The sequence below is a fragment of the Scyliorhinus torazame genome, chromosome 12, assembly GCF_047496885.1.
Source record: "Scyliorhinus torazame isolate Kashiwa2021f chromosome 12, sScyTor2.1, whole genome shotgun sequence".
In the NCBI taxonomy this organism is placed as follows: domain Eukaryota; kingdom Metazoa; phylum Chordata; class Chondrichthyes; order Carcharhiniformes; family Scyliorhinidae; genus Scyliorhinus; species Scyliorhinus torazame.
In genome coordinates, this window is record NC_092718.1 from 78,386,396 (window position 1) to 78,396,380 (window position 9,985).

Consider the following 9,985-nt stretch of genomic DNA (forward strand, 5'->3'; position numbering starts at 1 on the left):
GATAGAGTGCTGTACTGTCGGAGGGTCAGAACAAAGGGAGTGCAGCAGTGTCAGAGGGTCACTACTGAGGGAATGCTGCACTGTTGGTGGGTCAGTACTGAGGGAGTGCTGCACTGTCGGAGGGTCAGTACTGAGGAAATGCTGCACTGTCAGAGGGTCAGTACTGAGGGAGAGCTGAGCTGTCAGAGGGTCAGTACTGAGGGAGTGCTGCACTGTCAGAGGGTCATTACTGAGGGAGTGCTGCACTGTCTGAGGGTCAGTACTGAGGGAGTGCCACACTGTCAGAGGGTCAGTACTGAGGGAGTGCTGCACTGTCAGAGGGCCAGGACTGAGAGAGTGCTGCACTGTGGGAGGGTCAGTACTGAAGGAGTGCTGCACTGTCAGTGGGTCAATACTGAGGGAGTGCTGCACTGTCAGAGGGTCAGGACTGAGAGAGTGCTGCACTGTGAGAGGGTCAGTACTGAGGGAGTGCTGCACTGTTAGAGGTTCAGCACTGAAGGTGAGCAACACTGTCGGAGAGTCAGTACTGAGGGAGTGCCGCACTGTCAGAGGGTCAGTATTGAGGGAGAGCTGCACTGTCAGAGGGTCAGTACTGAGAGAAAGCTGCACCGTCAGAGGGTCAGTACTGAGGGAGTGCTGCACCGTCAGAGGGTCAGTACTGAGGGAGTGCAGTACTGTCAGAGGGTCAGTACTGAGAGAAAGCTGCCCCGTCCAAGGGTCAGGAGCGCTGCACTGTCAGAGGGTCAGTACAGAGGGAGTGCAGCAGTGTCGGAGGGTCACTACTGAGGGAATGCTGCACTGTTGGTGCGTCAGTATTGAGGTAGTGCTGCACTGTCGGAGGGTCAGTACTGAGGGAGAGCTGAGCTGGCAGAGGGTCAGTACTGAGGGAGTGCTGCACTGTCAGAGGGTCAGTACTGAGGGAATGCTGCAATGTCAGAGGGTCAGTATTGAGGGAGTGCTACACTGTCAGAGGGTCAGTACTGAGGGAGTGCTGCACTGTCGGAGGGTCAGGACTGAGGGAGTGCTGCACTGTGAGAGGATCAGTACTGAGGGAGTGCTGCACTGTGAGAGGGTCAGTACTGAGGGAGTGCTGCACTGTGAGAGGGTCAGTACTGAGGGAGTGCTGCTCTGTCGGAGGGTCAGGACCGAGGGAGTGCTGCACTGTGAGAGGATCAGTACTGAGGGAGTGCTGCACTGTGAGAGGGTCAGTACTGAGGGAGTGCTGCACTGTCAGAGGGTCAGTACTGAGGGAGTGCTGCTCTGTCGGAGGGTCAGGACCGAGGGAGTGCTGCACTGTGAGAGGGTCAGTACTGAGGGAGTGCTGCACTGTGAGAGGGTCAGTACTGAGGGAGTGCAGCACTGTCGAATTGCACATGCCAGGAATAACATGCAAGTCGTTGAAGGGACGGCGTCCACATTGAGGGGTGCCCTGTCCTGAGGTCTGCGTCCTGATCTCCCGCCCCCGCTCCCTGCTGCATTCTGACCATTGGATGCAATGGGGAGGGCAGGGGACGGGAACAGCGAGGGCTTTCTGAACGTGACCCTCAGCAAGTCTCTCAATAGCGGTTTGTGGCGAATATTACCTGCCAATCAGAGAAGGGGGGTTGGGTCTGGGGGCTGAACGTCACATCCGCTCCCCCCCCCCCCCCCCTCCCCAAGTCAACGAAGTAGCAGTCTACTTTTGTTACATTAGTTTCACAGAGAGGGGAAGTTTCAGATATCGAGGTAAGGAGTTTACTTGATTAATTAAAGTGCTTTTTGAGCGGGGTCGCACACGCTGTGGGTGTTGTTTCAATTTAGGCAGGGTGGGGGAAGCTTCTCACCACCCCCTCCCCTTTTATATATATATATGTCTTCCATCGAAGGGAGTCAGTTTCCTCTGGTGTTTCCCTGATTGTGACTCGCTCCCTGTTTGTAAAGCAGAAACTTGGACTGAGAGTATTTTTGCTGGAGGGGCTGATTTTTTTCTGTTTTGGTTGGGGGTTTTACCCCCCAACATCACCCCCGCCATCCCACACTTCGACCCCCTCCCCACACTTCGACCCCCTCCCCACACTTCGACCCCCTCCCCACACTTCGACCCCTCCCCCGCCATCCCACACTTCGACCCCCTCCCCTTACCCAGCACCTCCTGAAATCTTCTCAACTCCTCCCTCGAGTAAGTAACGGCGAGTTGAGTTCTCAGTTCTCTCTCTCGAAAGTAATTTCCACACCCAGCAGAGAGTGAGACTGCCACAGACCACATCGAAACGTTCCTGGGAGAGCTGTGACTTGGAAAGCGGGGTGGTTAATGACTCGGTGCCATTAACCTTCACAACTGCCCCAAGGGCAGGATTAGACGTCTGTCTCCGTCTTTCATGACCGGAACGTCTGCTGTTAAACTTGGGGGGAAAATGCTGTAAGTTTGAAGGTTATTGGGTTTGACTGCCGCAGCTGGTCTAGCGAAGCTGTGTCTCCCCTCATCTTGCCGGGCAGTTCCTGTGTGGGTTTATGTGCATAGTGGGTGTGTATAGTGTGTGTTTTCCTTTGTGCAATCCGCTGTGGAACGTCAACTGAGTCCAACAAAAAGGTGTCTGATTGAGAAAAGATATGAAATCTTTTGCTGTTGTCAGAGAGGCTGTCCAACTCCAGGGATCACTGAGCTCAACCCACTATGGCCTCGACATAGCAATGCCACCCAGAGGGCTGGCACCAAGGATGTCTGTCGTTCCCCCCCCCTTTCTCGGTCTGTCTCGGCCCCCTTTCTCGGTCTGTCTCGGCCCCCTTTCTCGGTCTGTCTCGGCCCCCTTTCTCGGTCTGTCTCGGCCCCCTTTCTCGGTCTGTCTCGCCCCCCCCCCCCTTCTCGGTCTGTCTCGCCCCCCCCCCCCTTCTCGGTCTGTCTCGGCCCCCTTTCTCGGTCTGACTCGCCCACCCGCCCTTTCTCGGTCTGTCTCGCCCCCCCGCCCTTTCTCGGTCTGTCTCGCCCCCCGCCCTTTCTCGGTCTGTCTCGCCCCCCCGCCCTTTCTCGGTCTGTCTCGCCCCCCCGCCCTTTCTCGGTCTGTCTCGCCCCCCCGCCCTTTCTCGGTCTGTCTCGCCCCCCCCGCCCTTTCTCGGTCTGTCTCGCCCCCCCGCCCTTTCTCGGTCTGTCTCGCCCCCCCCGCCCTTTCTCGGTCTGTCTCGTCCCCCCGCCCTTTCTCGGTCTGTCTCGCCCCCCCGCCCTCCCATCCCAGCCCCCTCCCTTTGTCTGTAACCTTATTCAGTGTTGATCCATGATCCAGGAGGGTGTTTGGTGAATGGGACTTCGAGCCTGTTCAGACACTGGGTGGGTGTGGGGTGGTGAGCAGAATGTTGATTGGGTTGGTGTTGACAGGGGGGATTTTAAAGAGAGCGATGGACTGTATGTTACAAAGCTTTTACCGGATGCCTTGGGGTGGTGTCCTGAGTTGGACTGGGCTCCGACGCCCAGGGTAGGTGGCTGAGGGGCTGTATGTATGCCAGTGAGGATCTTGCAGGCAGGATTTATGGGAAGAAGCAGGGCTTTGGCATCAATTTACTTGGGTGCATGAATGGGAGAACGGGTGCCCGAGGAGGGATGTTCCACCCGCCATTCATCAAGATCCAAGTCCGCAGAGCCATCTTCACCCCCTTTCCCTCAGTAAGGTCGGCCGATGATCAACAAATTTGTCATTGATGAACAATTTGCTGGCCGATCACCTGTGACTGGCAGTTGAGTTTTCTAATCTCTTGCACATTGGAGTGTTGAAGTGTTTGCTAATCTCACTCCTGAAGGGTCTGCCTCTTTCCCTGAGACTTCACACAACAGGAGAAAATTCTCTCTCTCTTCATTGATGTCCCACAAACCTTGGACCAAAGTCCAGCATTGGCATTCCAAAGCACAGGGAATACAAGCCAGTTTGGCATAATCTCTCCTCCACTGGGGATCATTGTGTCAGCTGGAAGGGATTGAACAGTCGGTCAGCAAGTACACACCCAGATAGTGGATTAATGTGATCGTAGTTATAGAGTTGTCACCAATCCCTGAATGCCGCATTCTTTACATAACAAACAAGCTGAAACTTGTACTGAGTTTCTGACCTTTCCTGGGACAATACGTGTACAGTTGGGTCACACACTGCACCCTCTCAACACCCTCTTGAGAGTATGTGTTACTCCCTCCCAGTTACTGTCCCTCATACTGTTTGCTGTGCAGAGCGCCCGCTCCCACGCCTGGTCCATCCTCTTTCTTCTCTGTCTCTCTCTCTCTCTCCCCAGCCCTCTCCCCAGCCCCCCTCTCTCCCCAGCCCCCCTCTCTCCCCCAGCCCCCCTCTCTCCCCAGCCCCCCTCTCTCCCCCAGCCCCCCTCTCTCCCCCAGCCCCCCTCTCTCCCCCAGCCCCCCTCTCTCCCCAGCCCCCCTCTCTCCCCCAGCCCCCCCTCTCTCCCCCAGCCCCCCCTCTCTCCCCCAGCCCCCCTCTCTCCCCCAGCCCCCTCTCTCCCCCAGCCCCCCCTCTCTCCCCCAGCCCCCCTCTCTCCCCCAGCCCCCCCTCTCTCCCCCAGCCCCCCTCTCTCCCCCAGTCCCCCTCTCTCCCCCAGTCCCCCTCTCTCCCCCAGTCCCCCCTCTCTCCCCCAGCCCCCCTCTCTCCCCCAGCCCCCTCTCTCCCCCAGCCCCCCCTCTCTCCCCCAGCCCCCCTCTCCTCCCCCAGCCCCCCTCTCTCCCCCAGCCCCCCTCTCTCCCCAGCCCCCCTCTCTCCCCCCAGCCCCCCTCTCTCCCCCAGCCCCCCTCTCTCCCCCAGCCCCCCTCTCTCCCCCAGCCCCCCTCTCTCCCCCAGCCCCCCTCTCTCCCCCAGCCCCCCTCTCTCCCCCAGCCCCCCCTCTCTCCCCCAGCCCCCCTCTCTCCCCCCAGCCCCCCTCTCTCCCCCAGCCCCCCCTCTCTCCCCCAGCCCCCTCTCTCCCCCAGCCCCCTCTCTCCCCCAGCCCCCTCTCTCCCCAGCCCCTCTCTCCTCTCCCAGCCCCTCTCTTCTCTCCCCAGCCCCCCTCTCTCTCTCTCCCCCAGCCACCCCTCTCTCTCTCTCCCAGCCCCCTCTCTCTCTCTCCCCAGCCCCCCTCTCTCTCTCTCCCCCAGCCCCCTCTCTCTCTCTCCCCAGCCTCTCTCTCTCCCAGCCTCTCTCTCTCCCCCAGCCCCCCTCTCTCTCTCTCCCCCAGCCCCCCTCCTCTCTCTCTCCCCAGCCCCCTCTCTCTCTCTCCCCCAGCCCCCTCTCTCTCTCTCCCCAGCCCCCTCTCTCTCTCTCCCCCAGCCCCCCTCTCTCTCTCTCCCCAGCCCCCCTCTCTCTCTCTCCCCCAGCCCCCCTCTCTCTCTCTCCCCCAGCCCCCCTCTCTCTCTCTCCCCCAGCCCCCCCTCTCTCTCTCTCCCCCAGCCCCCCTCTCTCTCTCTCCCCCAGCCCCCCTCTCTCTCTCTCCCCCAGCCCCCCTCTCTCTCTCTCCCCCAGCCCCCTCTCTCTCTCTCCCCCAGCCCCCCTCTCTCTCTCTCCCCCAGCCCCCCTCTCTCTCTCTCCCCCAGCCCCCCTCTCTCTCTCTCCCCCAGCCCCCCCTCTCTCTCTCTCCCCCAGCCCCCTCTCTCTCTCTCCCCAGCCCCCCTCTCTCTCTCTCCCCCAGCCCCCCCTCTCTCTCTCTCCCCAGCCCCCCCTCTCTCTCTCTCCCCCAGCCCCCCTCTCTCTCAGCTCTCTCCCCCAGCCCCCTCTCTCTCTCTCCCCCAGCCCCCCCTCTCTCTCTCTCCCCCAGCCCCCCTCTCTCTCTCCTCCCCCAGCCCCCCTCTCTCTCTCTCCCCCAGCCCCCTCCTCTCCCGCCTCTCTCTCTCCCCAGCCCCCCTCTCTCTCTCTCCCCAGCCCCCTCTCTCTCTCTCCCCCAGCCCCCCTCTCTCTCTCTCCCCCAGCCCCCCTCTCTCTCTCTCCCCAGCCCCCCTCTCTCTCTCTCCCCCAGCCCCCTCTCTCTCTCCCCAGCCCCCTCTCTCTCACTCCAGCCCCCTCTCTCTCCTCTCCCCCAGCCCCCTCTCTCTCTCTCCCCAGCCCCCCTCTCTCTCTCTCCCCCAGCCCCCCTCTCTCTCTCTCCCCCAGCCCCCCTCTCTCTCTCTCCCCAGCCCCCCTCTCTCTCTCTCCCCCAGCCCCCCTCTCTCTCTCTCCCAGCCCCTCTCTCTCTCCCCAGCCCCCTCTCTCTCTCTCCCAGCCCCCTCTCTCTCTCCCCAGCCCCTTCTCTCTCTCCCCCAGCCCCCCCTCTCTCTCTCTCCCCCAGCCCCCTCTCTCTCTCTCCCCAGCCCCCCTCTCTCTCTCTCCCCCAGCCCCCCTCTCTCTCTCTCCCCCAGCCCCCCTCTCTCTCTCAGCCCCCCTCTCTCTCTCTCCCCAGCCCCTCTCTCTCTCTCCCCAGCCCCCTCTCTCTCTCTCCCCCAGCCCCCCTCTCTCTCTCTCCCCCAGCCCCCCTCTCTCTCTCTCCCCCAGCCCCCCTCTCTCTCTCTCCCCAGCCCCCCTCTCTCTCTCTCCCCAGCCCCCTCTCTCTCTCTCCCCAGCCCCCCTCTCTCTCTCTCCCCCAGCCCCCTCTCTCTCTCTCCCCAGCCCCCCTCTCTCTCTCTCCCCAGCCCCCCTCTCTCTCTCTCCCCCAGCCCCCCTCTCTCTCTCTCCCCCAGCCCCCCTCTCTCTCTCTCCCCCAGCCCCCCTCTCTCTCTCTCCCCCAGCCCCCCTCTCTCTCTCTCCCCAGCCCCTCCTCTCTCTCAGCCCCCTCTCTCTCTCTCCCCAGCCCCCCTCTCTCTCTCTCCCCCAGCCCCCTCTCTCTCTCTCCCCAGCCCCCTCTCTCTCTCCCCAGCCCCCTCTCTCTCTCTCCCCCAGCCCCCCTCCTCTCGCTCTCTCTCCCCCAGCCCCCCCTCTCTCTCTCTCCCCCAGCCCCCCTCTCTCTCTCTCCCCAGCCCCCCTCTCTCTCTCTCTCTCTCCCCAGCCCCCCTCTCTCTCTCTCCCCCAGCCCCCCTCTCTCTCTCTCCCCCAGCCCCCCTCTCTCTCTCTCCCCCAGCCCCCCTCTCTCTCTCTCCCCCAGCCCCCCTCTCTCTCTCTCCCCCAGCCCCCCTCTCTCTCTCTCCCCCCAGCCCCCCCTCTCTCTCTCTCCCCCAGCCCCCCTCTCTCTCTCTCCCCAGCCCCCCTCTCTCTCTCTCCCCCAGCCCCCCTCTCTCTCTCTCCCCAGGCCCCCCTCTCTCTCTCTCCCCCAGCCCCCCTCTCTCTCTCTCCCCCAGCCCCCCTCTCTCTCTCTCCCCCAGCCCCCCTCTCTCTCTCTCCCCCAGCCCCCCTCTCTCTCTCTCCCCCAGCCCCCCTCTCTCTCTCTCCCCAGCCCCCCTCTCTCTCCTCTCCCCCAGCCCCCCTCTCTCTCTCTCCCCCAGCCCCCCTCTCTCTCTCTCCCCAGCCCCCTCTCTCTCTCTCCCCCAGCCCCCCCTCTCTCTCTCTCCCCCAGCCCCCCTCTCTCTCTCTCCCCCAGCCCCCCTCTCTCTCTCTCCCCAGCCCCCCTCTCTCTCTCTCCCCCAGCCCCCCTCTCTCTCTCTCCCCCAGCCCCCCTCTCTCTCTCTCCCCCAGCCCCCCTCTCTCTCTCTCCCCCAGCCCCCCTCTCTCTCTCTCCCCCAGCCCCCCTCTCTCTCTCTCCCCCAGCCCCCCTCTCTCTCTCTCCCCCAGCCCCCCTCTCTCTCTCTCCCCCAGCCCCCCTCTCTCTCTCTCCCCCAGCCCCCCTCTCTCTCTCTCCCCCAGCCCCCCTCTCTCTCTCTCCCCCAGCCCCCCTCTCTCTCTCTCCCCCAGCCCCCCTCTCTCTCTCTCCCCCAGCCCCCCTCTCTCTCTCTCCCCCAGCCCCCCTCTCTCTCTCTCCCCCAGCCCCCCTCTCTCTCTCTCCCCCAGCCCCCCTCTCTCTCTCTCCCCCAGCCCCCCTCTCTCTCTCTCCCCCAGCCCCCCTCTCTCTCTCTCCCCCAGCCCCCCTCTCTCTCTCTCCCCCAGCCCCCCTCTCTCTCTCTCCCCCAGCCCCCCTCTCTCTCTCTCCCCCAGCCCCCCTCTCTCTCTCTCCCCCAGCCCCCCCTCTCTCTCTCTCCCCCAGCCCCCCTCTCTCTCTCTCCCCCAGCCCCCCTCTCTCTCTCTCCCCCAGCCCCCCTCTCTCTCTCTCCCCCAGCCCCCCTCTCTCTCTCTCCCCCAGCCCCCCTCTCTCTCTCTCCCCCAGCCCCCCTCTCTCTCTCTCCCCCAGCCCCCCTCTCTCTCTCTCCCCCAGCCCCCCTCTCTCTCTCTCCCCCAGCCCCCCTCTCTCTCTCTCCCCCAGCCCCCCTCTCTCTCTCTCCCCCAGCCCCCCTCTCTCTCTCTCCCCCAGCCCCCCTCTCTCTCTCTCCCCCAGCCCCCCTCTCTCTCTCTCCCCCAGCCCCCCTCTCTCTCTCTCCCCCAGCCCCCCTCTCTCTCTCTCCCCCAGCCCCCCTCTCTCTCTCTCCCCCAGCCCCCCTCTCTCTCTCTCCCCCAGCCCCCCTCTCTCTCTCTCCCCCAGCCCCCCTCTCTCTCTCTCCCCCAGCCCCCCCTCTCTCTCTCTCCCCCAGCCCCCCTCTCTCTCTCTCCCCCAGCCCCCCTCTCTCTCTCTCCCCCAGCCCCCCTCTCCTCTCTCTCCCCCAGCCCCCCTCTCTCTCTCTCCCCCAGCCCCCCTCTCTCTCTCTCCCCCAGCCCCCCTCTCTCTCTCTCCCCCAGCCCCCCTCTCTCTCTCTCCCCCAGCCCCCCTCTCTCTCTCTCCCCCAGCCCCCCTCTCTCTCTCTCCCCCAGCCCCCCCTCTCTCTCTCTTCTCCCCAGCCCCCCTCTCTCTCTCTCCCCCAGCCCCCCTCTCTCTCTCTCCCCCAGCCCCCCTCTCTCTCTCTCCCCCAGCCCCCCTCTCTCTCTCTCCCCCAGCCCCCCCTCTCTCTCTCTCCCCCAGCCCCCCTCTCTCTCTCTCCCCCAGCCCCCCTCTCTCTCTCTCCCCCAGCCCCCCTCTCTCTCTCTCCCCCAGCCCCCCTCTCTCTCTCTCCCCCAGCCCCCCTCTCTCTCTCTCCCCCAGCCCCCCTCTCTCTCTCTCCCCCAGCCCCCCTCTCTCTCTCTCCCCCAGCCCCCCTCTCTCTCTCTCCCCCAGCCCCCCTCTCTCTCTCTCCCCCAGCCCCCCTCTCTCTCTCTCCCCCAGCCCCCCTCTCTCTCTCTCCCCCAGCCCCCCTCTCTCTCTCTCCCCCAGCCCCCCTCTCTCTCTCTCCCCCAGCCCCCCTCTCTCTCTCTCCCCCAGCCCCCCTCTCTCTCTCTCCCCCAGCCCCCCTCTCTCTCTCTCCCCCAGCCCCCCTCTCTCTCTCTCCCCCAGCCCCCCCTCTCTCTCTCTCCCCCAGCCCCCCTCTCTCTCTCTCCCCCAGCCCCCCTCTCTCTCTCTCCCCCAGCCCCCCTCTCTCTCTCTCCCCCAGCCCCCCTCTCTCTCTCTCCCCAGCCCCCCTCTCTCTCTCTCCCCCAGCCCCCCTCTCTCTCTCTCCCCCAGCCCCCCTCTCTCTCTCTCCCCCAGCCCCCCTCTCTCCTCTCTCCCCCAGCCCCCCTCTCTCTCTCTCCCCCAGCCCCCCTCTCTCTCTCTCCCCAGCCCCCTCTCTCTCTCTCCCCCAGCCCCCCTCTCTCTCTCTCCCCCAGCCCCCCCTCTCTCTCTCTCCCCCAGCCCCCCTCTCTCTCTCTCCCCCAGCCCCCCTCTCTCTCTCTCCCCCAGCCCCCCTCTCTCTCTCCCTCCCCCAGCCCCCCTCTCTCTCTCTCCCCCAGCCCCCCTCTCTCTCTCTCCCCCAGCCCCCCTCTCTCTCTCTCCCCAGCCCCCCTCTCTCTCTCTCCCCAGCCCCCCTCTCTCTCTCTCCCCAGCCCCCCTCTCTCTCTCTCCCCCAGCCCCCTCTCTCTCTCTCCCCCTGCCCCCCTCTCTCTCTCTCCCCCAGCCCCCCTCTCTCTCTCTCCCCCAGCCCCCCTCTCTCTCTCTCCCCCAGCCC

The 9,985-nt window shown here is 64.6% G+C and overlaps 1 protein-coding gene across 3 annotated transcripts in view; it reads left to right on the plus strand.

Moving 5' to 3' along the window:
* The first annotated feature begins 1,643 nt into the window (after nucleotides 1–1,643).
* LOC140386503 (beta-1,4-galactosyltransferase 3) overlaps nucleotides 1,644–9,985 on the plus strand; it is a 48,322-nt gene continuing 39,980 nt past the window's right edge. For 2 of the 3 annotated variants that reach the window (XM_072468894.1, XM_072468896.1), the window contains exon 1: nucleotides 1,644–1,725. The gene's annotated coding sequence lies outside the window, so the exon portion shown is untranslated. Of the gene's footprint in view, nucleotides 1,726–2,242; nucleotides 2,399–9,985 lie in introns of those variants that run through there. The other variant, XM_072468895.1, reaches the window with a different exon arrangement.